Genomic DNA, 22,388 nt, shown 5'->3' with positions numbered 1-22,388 from the left:
GTCACACAGTGATGGAGGAAAGACTGTCCAACATACTGAAATAGAAAGCTAACTTGTTACTCTTTAATTTAATCTCTGCCATATTTTCATACACAATTGCATTAAAAAATGCTACCGTGCATTTGAAATCAGCCATAAGTGGCCTTGCTATAGCAAGTCATTCATTTACACAGAAGCAAGGTTTGTATGCATTTTGTAATGGCATGTAAAGGATGAGCAACTCCTAACATTAATTTGAGGGGAAGAACTTGAAGTATACATGTATGCCATCTTGAAACAATCTACTGCTGTCTTTATGAGAGGTCATCAACTGATGTTTTATTTAGAAGCATGTGGATATGAAAGCAAGTAAAGGAATGTATTTGGTGCATATTTGGAATAACACACAACAAAGTGAGAGCATTGTCTTTATTTATTTTATTAGAACAGCAGCACACAACTAATATCACAAAATGTATGCCTTGCTAAGTGAATAAAAAAATCTAATCTATTCAGGCAGGCAATCCCTACTTAGCTTCAATGACACATCCTTTAATCCTTATCTTCCAGTGTATATCTTGTGTATTTCATCTTCAGTTATTCTACATAGTATATCATGAGCAATGTATCTCAGTAATCTGCCCCGTTGTTTGTTAGAAACAAACAAACAAAAACTTCCCCATCTAAAATTTCATTTATTTGGCCGTTATGTGCCCCAGTCTTCATCAAGTTGCTTCTCACGATTTCCAGATATCAACTATATGACTCCCATGACCAGCAACAGTATTTCTTTTCTCTGACTTGTGCATATGCATTCCTTGTATCCTAGGTTTCCCTTTTTCTTTAACAAATGTACTATACTTTTCCCACATTTTAATGTGCTGGGAGTTGAGATGTCACAGGGAAGGGGAGCATACAATAATATAAAGCATTCTTATTGTTTTAATCTCTTCACATAATGCTGTGCATAGTAACAAAAACAGGAAAGGAGGAAACAAAGTTTACATGAGCACATCACAATAAATGTCATAATGTCTACTATATGTGAACTCAAAGAAGGCGAGAAGTGTTGTTGGTCAACTTAAACTAAAGAAAAAGCAAAACAATCTTAGTAAAAATTACTTTCAAGCTCACACAACATGGAGAAGAAAGGGTCATAAAAATGATAAACTGTAGACTGAGAACTAACAGTACTAGGCAATATATTTTGTTGGATGACCTGAGAAAATCAGATCTAGATGGGAAAGATTTTCTTTCAGAAGCTTCAGAAATATGCAGACTATGGTGCAAATTCAATAAAGCTTACACAGTCATTTTTTCCATGCTCATGTCATGGCGGGATGCAAACACAGGTGCAGTGAGTTTTAGGTTCAGTAAAGTCTGTGTAGTGGTGCACAATCATGCACATCCAAGCGCATAAACAGAAAGTTTTGTGGTTCGAAAATTTTAGCATAAGTAGCTGAATTTTATGCTAATGAAGTAAACCACCACAGTGGAGTGATTCAACAACTCTACAAACAACTGTGTAGGCTCCATTTCCGTGTTGGAAGTGTGCATGGAAATTTTCCATGTATAGGAACTTACATGGAAGCAAAGGCATAAGTCCTGAAATATGGACAGAATCCCCATGGAAAGGTAAAAACACACATTTAATGGCCAAGGATCTCCAAAAGAATCAGTGTTGTGTGTCAGATCAGTATAAATTTTATAAAACTAAGAACCACAACCACCAGAGCTTTGACACAAGTAGATCCAAGTATAAATACGAACACACCCAAACCAAGATGAAAATCAGGAAGGCAACAGGATAAAATTGATTGGCCTAATAAAATACTTGGATTTTACATCAATTTTATCCTGCTGCCTTCCCAATTCTCATCTTGGTCTGGGTGTGTTCTTATTTATAAATTTTATAAATGTTATTTTAGCACAATTTTGTGCAGTGCGCTGCTACATGCAAAACATTTGAAAATGAATAAAACAAATGTAATTTTAAAGATGAGTATGATGTATTGCCACAACAGGTAAAGTAATACCCTGCATTGTGTGTTTAACTCTGTGCTCTTGTGCTGTTGCCGAACTTACACGGCTACTACTCATGTACTTTCCAGGCTATCAGCATGGTCATTATGTAAATGATGTTAAAAACAGTGGATTTGTTGAATTGCAAAAAGCAGGGAGCATGTAGGGCTGTCCACTCCATGAAAGCTCCTACACAGTGTGCATGTTTTCCATGGATGTTGATGACATCAGAGGGGTGTGTCAGTTAACACTGCTGTTATGTTATGGGTTTTTGTGTGTGTGTGTGTGTGTGTGTGTGTGTGTGTGTGTGTGTGTGTGTGTGTGTGTGTGTGTGTGTGTGTGTGTGTGTGTGTGTGTGCAGTGCACTGCTTCGTACAAATGGCAATGATTATCCACTCCTTATCTGTGTGAGAAGACTGCCCTTGTACCAGACATGAACTAGACATCCAAAAATAGAAATGGGATGCATTCAATCAATATTGGTGAAAACATCTGGGCATCACACAAACCCCATAACTGGAGTTGTGCTCTACTAATTTCCTCTAGTTAGAGGCCGTTGCTTGAATAGTTCTGTGGCATCAACTGTTAGGTGTTGCACTAGGGTGAAGATAGTCTTAGGTTCAAGAACAGGGTATGTCAACTTTTATCATATTGTGCTGACATTGTAGGTCATAGAAAAAAAGTGCAATTATCAGTAATTAGTGTATTATTATTTGCTGTCATTATGCACAGCTGCACTCTGCTGCACATCAGTGCACAGAGAGCAATACTGCACACCACAGCAGGAGTTTTAAATCTTGTTAATTATATCCTAAGCAGGTGAATGTTATTTAAAGTAGCCAATACCAGATGGGGGCATGATGGGGGTGTCACAGGAATCAGCATCCAGGATCCTCCACCAATTCCTGGATGCTATGCTTATATGTGATAGAAAACACATATAATTTCCCCTTACTGCTAAGGAGAGGACTAGAAATATGTGACACTTCTATAGTGTAGCCCACTACCATGAAGTACTGGGTGCCATAGATTGCTCTCATGTACATTCAAGGCACCACCTGGTGAGCAGAGTAGAATCTACATTAACTGCAAGGGATACCACTCCATCAACTGCCAAGTTGTTTGCAATGTTCAGGGGATTTATCTTGAATGTGTATGCTAACTACCCTGGCAGTTATCACAACTCCCATATCTGGCACACATCACAGCTGTTCAAGATGTTAGCTATGGGGGACATCCCACAGGGCCATTTACTGGAGGATGCTGGCTATACCCTGGAACCGTGAATGATGACACCCATCAGAAATGAAAAACAAACTCATGGAAGAATACCATAATGAGGCACACTTACAAAATAGGAAGATAACAGAGTATGTGTTTGGGCTTCTGAAGTCATGTTTCCATTGCCAAGATATATCCAGTGGAGCTTTTAAGTATACTCCACACACATGTACACAGATATTCACAGTTTTTACTATGCTGCACAATCTGATCTTGCCAAAACAGCTGCAGCAGGATAAGCAAGGGGAATGGACACATATCTCCCCACCAATGCCTAGGTCACAGCAGCCACAGTCACAGGAGGGCTCAGAGGAGGAACCCCCAGCTGCTGTCCCTGTAGGTAGATGTAGACATGCTCAGTATGCCTTTGCTTTGGCTAAGAGACAGTGCATAGCATATTCACTGACCACCTTGGGTCTAATACCTTACTCCTACTCACATACATATATTAAAATTGATGCTAGACAACTTACATGACCTTTATCTATACATGTATCGGCTGTGTACTGCTTGCATCAGACAGAGTCATCCCAGAACTAATGTTGTGTCATCTGCCGCATTTGTAAGGTAAGGGCTGAACCTAGACTGCAGTGTTGAATACTATTATGACATATACTAATATGTCTTACCTTGTTACAGTATGCAAATATATAATGGTGCTTTTGTAGATAACTTAAGTTAACATGTGAGTACACACATTTATATTACTACAGTGTTACCATATTTAATTTTTCTGCATCAGGCATGAAACACTCACACAGTCCAACCTTAACTGAATAATGTTACATCATGCAAGAGACAATTTAGGAAGTGACTCTAGTCCATTGCAGTTTCTGACTTCAGGCTAGTTTATATCCTAACAGTAAATGTTTTCCCCACCCACAAAAACAGGACTGTAAGACAAAGAGATGTATAGTTATAATCATAATTATCACAGGAGTTGGGTCTACTAACTGCTCTGTGTGGAAATATATGTCATAGAAGCACTTGCACAATATACAGTACATTGTTTGAAAGCAGTGTACATTTTTATAAAGGTGGTTGTGTGAGGACTGACTGCCATTTTGGAAAGCAGCTTTTCTGGCTAAAAAGGACTAAGGCAGCCATCCTGTTTGATGTAGCTTTAATGGTGTTTAGGGTTCAAGTCCTGGTGTAAGTTGACATTTTTGAGCTATTTTTGCAATAGTTAGTGTTTTTTTACAGACTGTTACTCTGTGTCCCAAAATGTTTTAATCTTTGTATTTTTAGTACACATTTGCCTGATGCATTGTGTACTGAAACAGTTTCAATAATGCTTAACTGTTTTGCATGAAGTGCAAAACTACAGAAAAAGAAATAAGCAGATAAGAGTTATGTCAGACTGGCAATAGCAGACACCAAATACTTTCAATTATTGCCCATAGCAATTGTGAAATCATGGCCTGGAGTAGTGATAGGAGTGGGCTGCAGTAGGACATATACATTACATAATAGGAAGGCTGGATGTTAGCAATGCACCTCGCGTTTGCATACTGCTTACTTATGAGAAAACAGGTAAAAGAGGGAAACACATGCATGCACAGTTATAATCACTGCATTTTTGCTATGCCTATCATAGCTCTCAACTGTCTAGGTTTTGAAGAATGTCCATATTTTACATAATATTTCTAGTCTGTTCCCCCTAAAATGTTGGTTTCTACAAAATTATTGTTAACTCATTCACTCCAATGGAGCTCAGGATGTTTGTACTGTAACTTCCAATGTGTGGAACTTAAGCCTTTTGACAGAATCTTATGTCCTCACATTTCAAACAAATATTCATATCTCCAGAACCATAGGGGTTATGAAAGAAGTATAAATGGCAAACTCTTTAGCACAAACTATTTTTATTGCGTAGTATTCTTTACATTCTATGTCTTAAACCAAATTTTATAAGTCACAGTAAACACAGTAACTATTATATTTGTAATATTTTGTAAACAACGTACAATCCCCCGGATTCAGCAAGTTCTGCATGGCATGCAAGAATAGCATAGGAGCTCCTGAAGGCAATATGGCCACCTTGCGATCCAGGGCTATGCTCCAGGGACATGCATGAGCGCTCCTGCACTATTCCTGCACGGACACAGCCACTGGATACAAATGACTCCATTTGCATGTGAAAAACATGCAAATGAAGTGAATTTGCGATCCAGGAAGCTGTCAGCCGGCCATGTAGGACTAGTGTATTGTGTAGAAATGTACTCAGTTAGTAACCAAGTACATTTCTGCAAACTACAAAACGGAGCCATGACAGCTCCAAAGAAAGGGTGTATAGTATGTGTAAAGCATGCCAATGGTCAAATATATGGCCATTGGCATGAAAAACAGTTTCCAAAATAAAAAAAAAAAAAATCACTTTTATTTTTTAGCCAATTTCAGCTGTTTAAGCATAGGGCAGCAGCGCGCAAATGGAAATGGGCCGAAAAAAAAAAAACCCTGAAATAAGCATTTTAACCAAAATCACTATTTTGCCATTATACTCAATGGCAGGCAGAAGACAACATGGCCAGTGAATAGTGGTTGCTAAGAGGGAAGGCTCAGTGTGGGACCTGTAACTATGCATTAGGAGGCAATCCTATGCAAATGAGGGCAATGATACTGAGTCACAGATTTCCCCTCAATGCTAGCCAGCACGCAACCATGTAAGTGCAGAAATGGCATGGTGCAAACCTAAGATTTAGCTGACATCATGGGGGGGTGTCAGGCATACTGTAAGCTTATTGGAGCCCTGTGGCTCAGGTTTGCCCTTATCTTAGCAGAGCTAAGTGTGTCTGAGGCTGCCTAGCACTCTTTACATTGCCTAAGTGAGTGTGTGCACCGTGGTTTTAAAGGAAAAAAAAAAAGTAAACCAGGAAATAGTAGCTCTGTACACATCTGAGCACTGTGTTTGTGCAGCATGCCACCGGGCTTAAACAGGAAGGCAATGGGAAGGGAAAACAGCAGTAATAAGTTAATCAAGGAGAACTAGCACAGCTGCAGGTGAAATTTATCAGAATCAAACAATTACACAGGCAGCAGCCCAGCCCAACCAGGCACACTACTATAAACTATGCAAACACATTTTCCTCTGTTTTTTTCCCACATACTCCACACCACCGGTGTATACATGCGGGGAAATTTTAACAAACAAAAGCAACAAAATGATAGGGGCTGCAACAGCTATCATACATCAACATGTGGAAGAGGCTGAGGGTGGTGAGGATGAGAATGCTGTCAACCAAGCCACAGTGAGGAGATGGAGAAGAGTGTACAGACCCAGGGTAACCTACCAAGGGCTACATGAGCTGGAGATAGTGGAGCACTATAGGGTGGACAGGGACTTCCTACAGCAAATTGTTGAGCTGTTCCGGCCACACTTGACACACAGAACTAATAGAGGGGAACCCTTCCCAGTGGATACCAAGGTATGTGTAGGCCTAAGAATACTAACCACAGGTACCTTCCAAAGGCCAACTGGGGATATCATGGGGATCTCACAGGCATCAGCATCCAGGATACTCTACCAGTTCCTGGATGCTATGTCATCACATGCCAGTAAGCACGTATATTTATTCAACACCCATGAGGCATTGGCCAGCAAAATGTGTCTCTTCCAACAAATAGCAGAATACCCTGAGGTAGTGGGTGCTATAGACTGCATGCACATATGCATCAAAGCCCCACCCAGTGAGGGGGTAGGGTCTACATCAACCACAAGGGCTTCCCTCCATCAGCTGCCAGGTCGTGTGTGATTCCCAGGGCATTATAATGAATGTGTGTGCTGGCTGCCCTGGAAACTATCACGACTCCCACATCTCACATCTGACACAGCTGTACCAGAGATTTGCCAATGGGAACATCCCTTACGGTCAAGTAGTGGAGGATGCTGGTTACGCACTAGAGCCATGGCTGATGATACCCATCAGAAATGCACACACATCCGAACAAGAACTCCATAATGAGGCAAACACACACAGACCAGAATCATAATAGAGCATGTGTTTGGGATGCTGAGTCACAGTTCTGGTGCCTGGACACATGCGGTAGAGCCTTGCAGTACTCACCAGCTACATGTACCCAAATAGTCATTGTATGTGCCATGCTACAAAATATGATCCTGTAGAAACTGCTGCAGCAGGAGCAGCATGGGGCAGGGCCACACAGCCACCCCCCCATTGCTAAGATCTGCACAGGTACAGAGTGACTCAGGAGGAACAACCTGAGCCTGCCCCAGTAGGCAGAAGGAGGTGTGCCTAGTATGCTCTGGCCTTGGCAAAGAGGCAATGCATAGCACATACACTGACACAGTAAGGACCCAGGGAATGACACCTCTCTCTCTGACTCTCACATACAGTAAAAGGGATGCCAAAAGTGACACTGCCTGTGCTTAACCATGTATAGAGAGTGTGCCATGTGCATCTGACATAATCAGCCCTCCAACACCATCTTCAATACTGGCACAGCCACAAGGTAGGTCACTCTTCCTATCAATTGCCAAATGGAGTAGTATGTGTTGTTACTTGTATCTATGGTATGGATGTGAGCATGCAAGGGAATCAGGTGGCTGGATGGGATGTCAGCAGATAGTAGACACCTATAGTGGCACATGAGATCTGTAACAAATATTGGTGTCACCATAGTAGCCAGTACTAGACAAGGTGACAAAACTCACTGCAGGAAATGTGCAGGGTCACATGTGTGTCCATATGACCCACACATGCCAGTCTGGGAGCCTCATATACCCAACAACAGTCTCAGCTGGCAGGACAGGCATAGACAAACACAAACAAAGGCTGTGCTAAGGCCTCTGATTGATGGCTATGGGTAATATCCCCCCAGGCCTACACACAGACAGACTCCAACAGGTCAGGCAGTGGGATGTTAGTTCTGAATAGTAAGAAGTCAGAAACTGAAATGTAGGTCAATCAAACCTAAGACAGTACACTGATATGCCTCTAATCAGCATGATAGGTTAGAATACATAATGAAATGGAGTACCTGATATACCAGTACAATCATAGCAAATGTGTAAAAGTGTCAGGTGTGCCACTCCAGTCCTATGTAGAAATGTAGTAACAGTCCGGTGTGCCCCCTCAATCCTATGTAGAAATGTAGTAACAGACAGGTGTGCCCCCCAATCCTATGTAGACACGTAGTAACAGCCAGGTGTGCCCCCCCCAATCCTATGTAGAAATGTAGTAACAGTCAGGTGTGCCCCCCCCCTCAATCTTATGTAGAAATGTAGTAAAAGTCAGGTGTGCCCCCCAATTTTATGTAGACATGTAGTAAGTCAGGTGTGCCCCCCCACAATCTTATATAGAAATGTAGTAACAGTCAAGTGTGCCCCCCAATCCTATGTAAACACGTAGTAACAGTCACGTGTGCCCCCCCCCCACAATCCTATGTAGAAATGTAGTAACAGTCAGGTGCTCCCCCAATCCTATGTAGAAATATAGTAAAAGTCAGATGTGCTCCCCCCCCAATCCTATGTAGAAATCTAGTAACATGTATGTGTAGGTATAATAACAGTGGAGCACAGATTACCTGAGCTGGCCAAGGTAGCAGGATAGATTGTAGCATGTATACAGTATGCAGGTCTGCGTGTGTTAGGTTGGTGTGTATTGCATATTGTGTGAGTGTGGTCAGTATATATACATGGTGTGGTTTGTCCTGGTGGCCATTGTTCAGTACTGCCGATGACAGGGCCAAGTTCCCACAACTGCAGTGCCAAGCACAATGCTTCCCAGTATAACACATTCCAGCAGTAAGCCATAGTAAATGTTTGGAAGTAATATGTGTCACCATCTGAAAGATGGACATGGCATGAATGTCGTCCTAGATATACAAGCAGTACACAGGGGGAAGTACCCCAGACAGACAATGTATAATATGTAACTGTCAAATGGACACACCCTTGGAATTATACACAAAGGTTTGCAGCACATGATCTGGGCCTATGGTAGGGAATACCAATGTCATCTGGCCAAACACTAGCAGACCACAAAGGTGATAGGAATGATGTATTGAGAAACAGCTGATGTCCCTGCATAAGCCAGCATAAGTGGAATGCCCCATGCATATCTATGAGTCAGATGCAAGTAGTGTCCATAGCACACATGCACTCAGCTCACCCCACCACCACCCACAAGTACCTCTCTGGTCTTATCCCTGCTGTTGGGAATGAGTACAATATGACCCCCACATGTGTATGGCAATAGCAAAAGAATGCAGCAGGCAGAACAGGAGTCCCCTGCAGGTGTGTGCCTAGCTGTAAGCAGCACCCTGCCAGCATCCACACCACTGGATCAATACTTACAGAAAGGATTGGCATGAACACCTTGCACACCTACCCTGTCACCCCAGCGGAATAATGTGTATAGCAGTCTGGTACTGCAGGAGTGACAGGATCCAACAGCCTGCTACAGCTGGCCTGCATCACTACCAAATGGCCTACAGTTCTCTGCCAAAGGCCTGTGTCTCACCTGTACTGCCAATGTATGTTATGTCATGGACTCCCAAATAACAACATAATGCAGTCCACAGAACCCAAATGCAAGGCCATGTGGACAAATCCCAGTAACATGTCCACCATGCCCTACTGCATGAACTATGGACCAACACCAAATTACTGCTGGGATGAGGTGATAACTATAGGGAACATATCAGATAATGTTTGCATAATGTATGGAAGAGGATAGAATAATGGGGGGGGGTTGGGAGCATGGGTAGCATAGAGTGTGTGAAGTCTGAAACTCAGTCATGTGCACATAGTATCCCTGGCTGCAAACATAAGAATGGGTGGCTACAAACCTGCTCGTAAACCACAATGAGTAGGGGTAATGTCCATTATGACCCCACTTCTGGGTAACCTGTGTGAATCTGTACAGCTGTGAGGTATGGCCACAGCAGGATATGGCCATACTGTCAGATTGATGGATGTACAAGCATGGGATCCTCTGCCTCTACTCTACCAACTAAACCATTTACACAGATGCAGCAGCAAGTGCCTGCAGCTTCCCCTCAAGAATGGCATGAGTGTGCAATAATATGTAGGCTGCTGACCAGAATGCTGGACACAGCTGCATTCACCCTGCATTCCCCAGGACATCACTGCAAGGAAATATGTCTACCTGACAGTACTTGATGACATAAAACATCACAGTGTATAACAGTACATATGTCTGAATATCTCTGCTAACACGAGGACCATGTAGCAGAAGCAGCACAGACACAATTACCTACAGTAACCCACTATCCTTTGCCCATTTTGACCCCATATTGTCAACAGATCTACAGATATCCTGCAGAAACAGTTTTCTAGCTGTAGGTGCAGAACACAAAAGTCTGCACTGGAGTACAATCTACCTGGAATGGATTCACACATTCAATACAGAAGGTCATACTGGGCATGCTGCCACACTTAAAGAAATAAAGACCATGATAGAGAACAAAATACTGAAAGGTTGATTCCAAGATGGCGGCCGACTGGTAAGCACCTACTGCACAGAGCTCCTTACCTCAGTTATTACTTTCAAAGATTCTCCTGACAAAAATACAGAAATTTGTCTTCTTGAAGAGAGAGGAATATAAATAATCTCAGAATATTGCTTTGCCTGGAATTGGTGGTTTGTTTGTAGTAAAATTCAGTCTCCTTTTCCTTTCTTTTGGACTAAAGTGGAGAATATCTTTTGATTTTTCACAAAAAACAGTGCCTAAATTCTACGTGAAGAGAAACCTGCTTGAAAATGGCAAAAGAATTAGATTCCATGGAAACACAAACCACAAAGGCAAAACTGTCATCTGCTTTTTCTCCAGAAAAAGAGACAGCTTCAAAGAGACTGAGAACAAATAAACAGTCTGTAGATAATACAAAATCTGGCTCCAAAACTAAAGAAGAAACTAATTTCCATATGGATGAACTGAGACAAGCGCTGCAGCCTATTCAGACAGCCATACAAGATTTTTCTGAACAACTTGTTAAATTTGGTACCAATATTAATCAAATTGTGGAAAGAGTGGATATCTTGGAACAAAAAACCCAGTCAAATGAATTTCTCATTAAAAATGTATCGGAAGATCTAAATGCCAAGTCAGATCTAATTAAAGAACTTCAGGCCAAATTAATTGATCTTGAAGCAAGAAGCCGAAGAAATAACATTTTAATTAGAGGTATTCCAGAGTCTATTGAAAACCAAGATTTAATTAAAGTTGCAAAACAAATACTGGAACAGGTATTACAGTCGGAAGGTGATACATCTATCCCTATTATAGAGAGAGCACATCGTGCCTTACATAAAAGACAAGATGTTACGGTGCCTCGTCAAGTATATGTAAGGCTATTAAACTACCAACATACATACAAAATTCTTCAAATAGCGAAAAAGATCAAATATTTTATCTGGAATAAAAGTAAACTAACTTTTGCTCAGGACTTACCCTTATCTATAAAGTTACAAAGACAGAAACTTGCTCCCTTTTGTGCAGAATTAATCAAGAAATACATCAAATTTCATATGAGGTACCCAAATACTCTCATCTTTCTTCATAATGGGGCAAGATACTCATTAAACTCTACAAGTGAAGCCAAAATAGCTTTTATCAAAGCTTTTAACTACACTCCGGAGATATAAAATATAAGGTGTAATTTACAGATTGCAGTTTCTTCTTTTTTGCTTAAGTCATAGAATTTAATACATTAAATAGTTTCAAAATAATAGCATAAATTTAAAAAGTTTATTATAAATTCTCTTTGGGAGGTTGGGTACTTGTTTAATTTATGTTTAATAATCTTTGGCATTTAAAACATGTATTTTTAAATCCATATCGTTAAAACTGGTTATTGATGTGCGCGTGGCATCACAAAATTGTCTACAGGCTTTAAAAGAATTCCCGCTTAAATCTCTTCATTGATTTTCATACAAAATGTCTTTTTGTTTTGGGAACTGCCTGTTGGATCAAAATTCTAAATGTGTGATGCCTACGTTGCTAACCAATGTCTGCTGTTTGTGTTTCTGCTCGTGTGCTACATTGGTTCAAATGTTTTTTCATTGCTATTTTTCTCTGCGGATGTCCGTGATAAAACATTGTGGTGGGACTTATTGAGCGAATGACATTGTTGGTGGCTATTTACCACTGAAATTAAAGGTAGCCAATCTATACTACAGACAGAAAATGGATGCAAGCTTGCGATGGAACTATTCGTACATCTCTGGATACAGGATTCATAGTAAATGACTTTTTTTTCTGGAGGGTGAATCATTGGTTCTCACTGCAACATGAAACATCGGATGCCATGTCATATGTAGGTTTGTTACATAGTGAGTTAGACATGCTTACTATTTTTCTTTTATTAATAATATGTTCTGAAGCTAGTTAAGGTACTTTTTTTTTTTTTGCTGATCTAATAACAGATATGCGAAGCTTATTATGCTCGCATTATGTTCGCATTATTTCATGTTCATATCCCTCTGTAAAGGAGTGATTCGATGTTTGTGCATCTGCATTAGAACATATATAATTTATATACTAATATTAGATTATTTGATGGTCTATATTTCGTGCCATTAGCTAGCAAGATTTCTCAGATTATTGCCTAATAGGAGGTGTAATTTGATGGACGCTTCCTGGAGCAACTTCTCACAGACCCTTAAGGTAAACATGAAACATTTGATAACATGGTATTTTCAAGCAATGAGTAATGGAGTGACATGTTTATGGTGATTTTTGTGCATGATATCAATGGTAAAGACAAGGTAAAAGGTTTAATATCTAGGTGTATTGGTGGGGAAAATCTATTTAGTGTTTGTCTAAAAATTAATAAATATTGTAGCCACCTGAGTCACTGAACACTTTTAAAACTGATTTACCAATATATATGCAACTTTTAATTTTAAATAGCATATGATATGACTTTCTCAAAATTTTTATGGCAGATTAGGTCTGTTGTGTAATTTTAATATATGACCTAAGACGAAGTTAACTGTTGAGGACGGCTACGATGTATTGTATTTTGTTTAATATTAATATTATTCCAGCATTTTACGTTTGAGTATTATGTAGTGCTGTCTAATATAGTCTGTTATTTTTCTAGTCATGATGGAAATTAGAATTTACATGTTTCGGGCTTTAAAAATAAGTAATGTTTCAGAAACTTTTTCTGAACTAAACCAGAGATCACACTACTGAAATATTGCAATTAATCTATTCGGTTAGCTTATATATTTAATTGCTTAAAATATTCTTTAGTTAGAATTGTTTTTAATTAATGTAATCTATTCATACATATTTTGTCAAATAGACTCTATCTTAGATTAGTTTCTATACATCATATTTATTAATGTTCTATCCCAACTATATATGAGAGCTGTAGTGCAGTGTGATAGGGGCCTGGTATGACTGGATGTTGGAATTCATTTTTTTTGTATATATGTAAAATAGTGTTAGATGTAGTACTGTGGAAGGTATTACATTTAGGGGTTTGCTTATCTCTTCTACGAATTTTAATATTTACAGAACTATTAGTAATTGGGTTTCTCTCACTTAAGGGGTATTGGTGGTTAGGCACTGGGGTTTGGTTGAGGGAATACTCTTTATTTCATACTTGGGTAAATTTGATTGTCTTATGTAAAAAGCAAAATGGGTTCACCATACATGTAAGTTATGCACATTTCCTTTCTATATTCAATGTATGTCTTTTTTGTGTTTCTAATGTTTGTTATTTATATAATAGTCCCAGAGGTCTCATGAAAATATTAAAAATATTATTTCTTTTTGATTTATAATAATACAATGTTAAATTTAATGAAATGTCATGGTATATAGATTCATGGAATGTTAGAGGCATACGCAATACAGTGAAAATGAAACTTCTGATGCATCTTTTGTTTAAAGCACAAGCAAATGTCTGTTTTTTGCAGGAAACACATTTACTCATGGAAGATTGGTCGAAACATTTGAAAAAAAGTTGGATAAGAAATATTATTGCTGCTGGGAATAGTAGCAACTCCAGGGGTGTAGCCATATTAATCAAAAAAGATTTTCAAGGGGCTATAAATGAGGTTAAGTCAGACCTAAATGGCAGATGGTGTTATTTTACTTCTACTCTTCCATATTCTAACAGACCAGTTTTATTCTTAAATATTTATGGACCATGTTCAAAACAACAAATTTTTATAATGGAATTACACAATATTCTTAATACATTTCACAATTATCACCTTATTGTGGGGGGGGGGGATTGGAATGTAATTTTAGATCCGTTAATAGATCACACAAGTAAGTCTTTGGTGTATAATACTCAAGCCTCACTGGCTCTTGGTGAATTAATAGCTGATTTTAACCTTATAGACACAATAGCGTTCAGTAAAATTTTGTCTAAGGAGAAAATATATACCTATTATTCAAAATGTTACAAATCCTGGTCACGGTTAGATTTATTCCTGATATCTGAATCCTTCACAAATTTTGATATCAAATTTTCTATAGATCCTAGATTTTTCTCTGACCATGCCAAAATTTCTTTATCCATTACATTTACTTCAGAGAGGATTTTAAAATCTACATGCAACAACTGGTCACTGAACAATAACTTATTAAATAATAGTGATATAATTAAAGATACAAAGGAGATGTTGATGGATTTTAACTTTAATCTTCATCTTATAGACTTACCATTAGATATTCAATGGGTGGCTTTTAAAGCCAAGCTGAGAGGCTATTTAATTAGTAAAGTTTCTTTTTTTAAAAAATCCAATAAGTCAAAAGAACTTATTTTAAAATCAAAACTTTTGATGTTGGAAAGACAACAGAGATTAAAACCGGATTCAGATTTAGAAAAACTATTAATGGACACTCAAAAAGAACTTTTGGATTTACATCAGCAAAACTACTCTTTACACGAACAGAGACTTATTGCTATATATTCAGAGTGGGCCCAAATTCCTTCTAAAACTCTAGCAAGAATCATTAAAACAAAACAAGATTCCTTGAGAATTCCTATGTTACAATATCAAAACGATATTTATAATTCTGATGCAGAAATAATGCAGTTGTTTTACTCTCTTTACTCTGAAATCTATTGTAGTAATGAATCTGGACCATCTAAATTGCATATGGCTAAATTTTTAGAGTCTATTACATTTCCTTCCCTAAATGATGATCAAATAGAGATGTTATCATCCTCCTTGAAAATTCAGGAGATTCATCAGTTTATTTCTAATCTCAAAGCTGATAAGTCTCCTGGCCCAGATGGATATACTACAAATTTCTTTAAATCTTTCAAATTAATAATTTATCCTATCCTTTTAAAAATTTTTAATTTCATAATTGTCAATGGTATTACTGATTTGCATTGGAACACTTCGAAAACAATTTTGATTTCAAAAAATAAGCAATATAAAGCTGACCCACATAACTATAGACCCATATCTTTAATAAATGTAGATATAAAGATCTTTGCAGGAGTACTTGCCAACAGACTTAAAAAAGTTCTTCCATTTATAATTTCATCAGATCAAGCTGGCTTTATGAGTCATAGACATGCTTGGGATAACACTTTAACTTTGGATGCACTTCTTGAATTGACAAAGAAAGAACGTAATCCAATGTATGCTTTATCATTAGATGCTTCTAAAGCATTTGATAGGGTTAACTGGGATTTTTTATTTCTTACATTATCCCACTTTAATATTCCCAAATTTTATATTGATATGATTATGAAACTATATGGGAATTCATTTACTTTCATATATGTAAACAAAAAGATGTCCAAGCCAATTAAAATTACAAATGGAACAAGACAAGGGTGTCCTCTTTCTCCCTTTTTATTTAATATTTTTATTGAACCATTATTTTTGTATCTAGCTCAAAATACGTATCACTCTATACCAAGAATTTTAAAGAATAATATATTGCTTTCAGCTTTTGCAGATGATGTTAATTTATATTTTCAATGTCCTAATACAGATCTTTCTAAAATCATAAATGCAATTGAGGCCTTCTCTAATTCTTCTAATTATCAGGTTAATCTTGAAAAATCAAGTATTTTTCCCATCAATCCGACATATCGTAAATCTACCTTCTTTCCATATTCATCTTTTGGAATTTCCTTTAATCTTAAATATTTGGGTATACATTTTGATCACAACCATGATTCTATGTTACAGAATAATTTTCTAAAAGCTTGGTCTAATATTATTCAAGATTTGCATAGATGGAAGCTCTTAAACTTATCCTTGCTTTCTAAAGCTGCTGTGATTAAGATGAATGTGCTGCCTAGACTTTTGTATCATTTCTATGCTTCAGATCTCAATATTCCAAATAATATGTTTTCTAGGATAGATAAGGAATTAGCTAAATTTATGTGGTTTCCAAAATCAGTTAGAATCTCTTATACAAAACTCTCTTATCCTAAATTTAGAGGAGGCCTAAACTTACCTAACTTAAACCTTTACTACAAGATTATATGTGCTAATAGACTTTTAATGATTTCTAATTTAACTTTAGAAACATACAAAGTTTCTCCAATTTGGTTGAGAATATGGCATTAACATGTTCTTACTAAAGGAATTAATCCAAAGTATCTTCCATTTCTCTCTGTAATAACTTGTAATAAATATAAGATTTCATCAACTTTAAAATATAAGATAATGATCTTTCAAAGTTTAATAAAATCCATTAATCTACAGGATGCTTTACTCTATCTTCAACCTTTACATCTTAATCCAAATTTTAAAATTGATAATCTATTAATAGATCTTTCTAATTTTCCATTGATTAAAGATATTCTGGTATGGGATATTATTAAATATAGAGATATGTCATTGGTAGATATAAGGAAATTGTACAAAGCAAACTGTAGATATACAGCTATGTTGCGTCAGTTGAGAGAAATAACATATATGAAATTTTCAAACACTGCTGATAAGTCTCAGGACATAAAAATACTAATGGAGATCTTGAATACGATCTCTAGTTCGGATAAAATGTTATCTAAATCGTACGTTCTGATAAATTGTAGGTTACATGATTTGGACTGTCTCTTCTCAAAGTATTGGGACAAGCAAATAAACTCATTAACTATCGAAGATAAAATGTCTGAAATAAAAAGGACTTTAGAGTTATCTCCTTTTAAGAAACTTTTATATACTCAATTGATGATCTTTAATAACTCCTATTATACACCCTCCAGACTGAATGAATTTAACCCTAAAAATTCTTCTTTATGTAATTGTTGCTCTTCTTCTAAGGCTGATATTATACATATATTCTGGTTTTGTAACCAGACCCACAAATTATGGTGTTATTTAAAAGTACGTTTGGAAAAGATGGGATATCAGAAATCAACCCTTTCCTGGGAAGTGTTCTCATTTTTATTTGCTCACTTATTAAACTTTATATTACATTAAACTGGTTAGATCGCTCCAAGCTCTCATGGAATGGTTTTAGAGCAATGGCATTGAATTACATTGCAGTACATAAACTTATAATTAGAGGAACTAAGAAAAAAGTTTATTTTAAGAAACTCTGGGAAGACCTTATGGATTTATTATCCGATAAATAATTTCATTTATAAATGCAACTTGCAAGAAGACTTTGGTGAACCTTTACCCATTGTGTTATATGTTTTATTTTTTAAACTATCATTTATACAACACCTTTTTGATTTTGTTCATATTTTATAGTAGTTGTAGAAGTTTGTGTAATTTTTTGTTCATGTTTTAGATATTTGCAGTTTTAATCTAGTTTTTTTTTTCTCTCTTCTTCATGTATAAAAGTTGTTATAATATGTAAGTCTGTGCATTATTGTTCAATGACTCTTTGTACTGCTTTATAAATGTTCTTTCAAAATTAATAAAAGGTTTATTGAGAAAAAAAAGTTATTAAAATACTGAAAGGTTATACTGGGCATGCTCACACACTTTGAAGCACATGTCTGACAGCAACAGTGGACCATACATATCTGCCAGTCACAGATGTTCATGCATACACTCCTCAGTATGCACCAGTTATGCTTTGCACACACTTTGGATAGGAATACACACATATATCCAAGGACAACACACTATAATAGGCCAAAAGTACACATACATAGATGTGTGGAAGAGAGTGACAGTGACAAAGAGCCTCATATCATGAGGCCTGTCCCACCCAGCATACATCCAATTGGCTAAAACCACATGATGTGCAAATGTCAATCACCATAGACATTTGCCTCTGGAATCTCTCAGCGCTATACTATAGTGTCTGTGGTGCTAGTACTAACTGTGCAACATGACTGTACAAGTCAGTAGTTGTCTAGCAGTAGTATACACATATCTGTGGAATATAAACCTGTGCGTGCCTGACTGTGGTGTGTCTGCCTCTAGATGAATGGTTTATGGCACATGCACACACACTGCACTCCCTATTGCCCTACTATGGCAAGCTTACTGATGTCTTCAGCTTGAAATATACCTTTGGGGAAGTAGTAATCCAGTAATCTATGTGGCATGTCCTATAACTGCGTAAAACTGTAGTGTGATGTATTAGCTTGGTAGGAGTGCTAATCCCAGATGTGGCAAATGTGTGTGTTTGTCTGTGTAGTAATCCATGCTTTTTAGGCCAGTCACGGTCACTACAATTGCAAATGCCCTACTTTGCCATGCCTGCTAATGTCCTTCACTTTGAAATACACCTTTGGGTAAACATTAGCCCAGTAGTCTCCATGGAGCATCCGATAACTGTGCACTACTGTAGTGTGATAAACTAGTTAGGTAGGAGTTCTATTCCCAGACATGGTAAGTGTGGATGTTTGTCTGTATAGGGACCAATGCTTTTGAGGCTGTCCACAGTCACTACAACCTCCAGTGCCCATCTTTGGCAAGCATGCTGATGTCATTCACTTTGAAATACACCTTTGGGGAAAGAGTAGACCAGTCAGCTTCATGACGCGTCCTATAACTGTGTAATGCTGTAGTATGATAAACGCACACCTACAAATGGAGAACATTGATAATTGTGCAGTAACATAGACCTGATCCAAGCCTCCATAGAGCACCCCTGTAATACCAGGTACAGCACTTACCACACCTGTTGGCCACCAAACCAGGACCAAAACAATAAATGTGGAGGAATGTCCATATTCAAAAAGGATATTCATGCCACCAGGCTATTGCCCAACAGAATGTGCCTGAAATACCCCCGGTGCAACAACAGTAGGTTAGACTGCATTCCAAATTGTATAGCTTGCTACATATCTCACACCATGCCCCATAATACCCACTACAGCCTTTGAAGCATACTCTGAAATATTATGATACAAGCAAACACCCTAATACTGGGTGACTTACACTACCCTGCCATTAACTGGGAAAACTACTTGTGTACCAACACGTATGCCCAAGGGTCCTTGAAAGTCATAATTCCCAATGCCCTGGATGAAGTAACCTATAGTCCCACCAGCGGCTCAAATATCCTAGACCTGGTCATTACCAACATGGGAAATCAATGATCCACACCTATGGTCACTCCATCGGTGGTCAGGTATGCCCAAGAGCTAATCACTCTTACCACCAACATCCCTCCCCCACACCCCAGCAAGGAAACCTCCGTAACACACATCTCCAAAGCCAATGTCATGCTACACATGTCAAACTTGACTAACATCATGACACCCATGCAGATGAGAACTGAAAGGACAACTGCTGAATCATACATGCACTGTATGAGCATATCCACTCGTGTGTGAAACTTGCCATGCAATATTGGACCAAGATGCTCCCCACCAAGTAAAGGATACCAATGTGGTGGCTCCCTACCATAAACATACTGTACAACAAAAGGAGGAAACTGTTGTAGAAATGGGGGACTTTCTAAGATGCAAATTACTCCCTTACCAGCTACAGTAAGAGACAGAGACCACTCAGAAAATCCACCAAAGCTAGTTACGAACATAATATATCCAAAGATGCCAAAGACAACTGCAAGCCGTTCCATACCTATGTGAGGAATCTAAATGACAATGCTCAGAAATGCTGTGAGCTACAACAGGATGGTACTAAATCTACTCCTCCCAGGGATATTGCCAATATCCTGGCAGATTGATTCAGTGCCAACTGCACCCCACTCCCAACCCCCAAAGGGCCCATCTCAACACAGAAAGATTGCCATATGCCAGTAATAATGGCCACATAGGTAAAAACTACACTCTACAGAGCTATGACAACAGCAGCCATGGGACCAGTCAACATCCCAGGCTGTGTACTACATGAACTACAAACTGCACTTGCACCTCACCTACGTGCCACCTTGGATTTTGGGAACTACAGCCCCAGCAGTGTGACGTGCCAGCTATGCAAGGCCAGGGAATGTATTATCATGGAAATTAAAACAAAGGCAAACACTGAACCCTAACCAGATTTGGTTTGTGAAGGGCCAATCATGTCACCTCAACCTGAATGACAACCTGAATGACAACTGTGAATCTGTATCAAGAGCTGTGGATGAGGGTAAGGTGGTTCACACAGCCTAGCCGAACCTTGCCAAGGCCTTTGACACCATCCCTCAGTCTGGAATCATAGTTAAATGTATCAAGCTGGCCATTACTCCCAATGTCACCTGATGGGCTGCTAATTGCTGTACTGGCACAGCCCACACTGTAAATGTAGGTGACACCAACTCAAGCCCCATATAAGTGACAGTTGGAGTACCTGAGGGTTCAGTCCTGGCACTGCTCTTGTTTGGCATCTACTGCTCTGAAGTACAGTCCAACAGTAAGGGACACTGGCAAACAAAGGTCACAGATGACTGCACAATGGGAGCCAATATTGAAACCCCACATGATGTGGATATTCTACCGAAGGGCCTTATAGAAAGACATGCTTGGTGCCTGAGCCATGTCCTCAAGATCAATGCCAAGAAATATATAGTTATCCCCATTAGGAAGGGACATTTACCTGTGAAGTACCACATAGGTGGCAGTACACTAAACACCTAAAGTGTGATAACAGACTTAGGGACACAGGTTGACAGGGTCTCACTCTTGATAGCCACATTGCCACAATAGTCAGGAAACCCACCTATGTGGCACACCTCCCACTGAGGGCTTTACATCCAGGAAAAGGAGGCCATTGTCTCACTGTAGGCATCTCTCAGTAAACCTAGTACAGACTACAAAGGCTCATTATGTATGTACCTCACAAGACATCTGCAACAAGTATAGATGCTGCAGATATATCTCACAAAATGACCACAAGCCTAAACCAGACGCCATATGCTGACCATCTGAAACTCTTCCAGCTATACTCTGTCACGTATTGTGTTCTCAGAGGCAATCTCTGCTTAACATACCATGCCATGTCAAACCCACAGCTGTTGGACATGCTACACTTAGAGAATTCCAAACCGTCACAGCCACATCCTCCAGGGATCCAAATCCTGTCATCACAATGAACAATATATGCAGGAGAGATGTGTTCCTGACCCAGAGACTCCCCAGACTCTGGAGTAGACTGCCCATACATGTCAAGCAGATAGCCTCTTTGGCCCTCTTTAAAAGGAACCTGGATGATTGGATGGGAGATAGGACATTTTCCCCGGGGATCATGTCAGCTGCCTTGCTAGACAGGGGTGCAAGGAAGTAAATATTGTGGGAAGTCATAGCCACAGAATTGTCATGTCTAGGCATGCATAGGCCCCAGAACCAATAGTCTAGTATCAATGTATGACCATATGAACCTATGATCTACACTTTCCATTGCCTATTGTCCTATAACTGCGTAATGCTGTAGTGTGATATACTGGTTAAGTAGGGATTCTATTCTCAGACATAGCAAGTGTGGATATTTGTGTGTGTGTGTGTTTGTTTGTCTTTGTAGGGAGCAATGCTTTTGAGGCCATTTACAGTCACTACAACCTCCATTGGCCTCCTTTGGAAAGCCTGCTGATGTCATATACTTTGAAATAAACCTTTGAAGAAGGAGTAACCCAGTAATCTCTGTGGTGTGTCCTATAACTGCATAATGCTGTAGTGTGATATACTAGTTAGGTAGGTGTTCTATTCCCAGACAGGGCTAACGTGGATGTTTGTTTGTCTGTGTAGGGAGCAATGCTTTTGAGGACATTCACTG

Source organism: Protopterus annectens, chromosome 5.part0 (genome assembly GCF_019279795.1).
Source record: "Protopterus annectens isolate FY-2018-M chromosome 5.part0, PAN1.0, whole genome shotgun sequence".
In the NCBI taxonomy this organism is placed as follows: domain Eukaryota; kingdom Metazoa; phylum Chordata; order Ceratodontiformes; family Protopteridae; genus Protopterus; species Protopterus annectens.
This window is presented reverse-complemented; position numbering follows the sequence as displayed.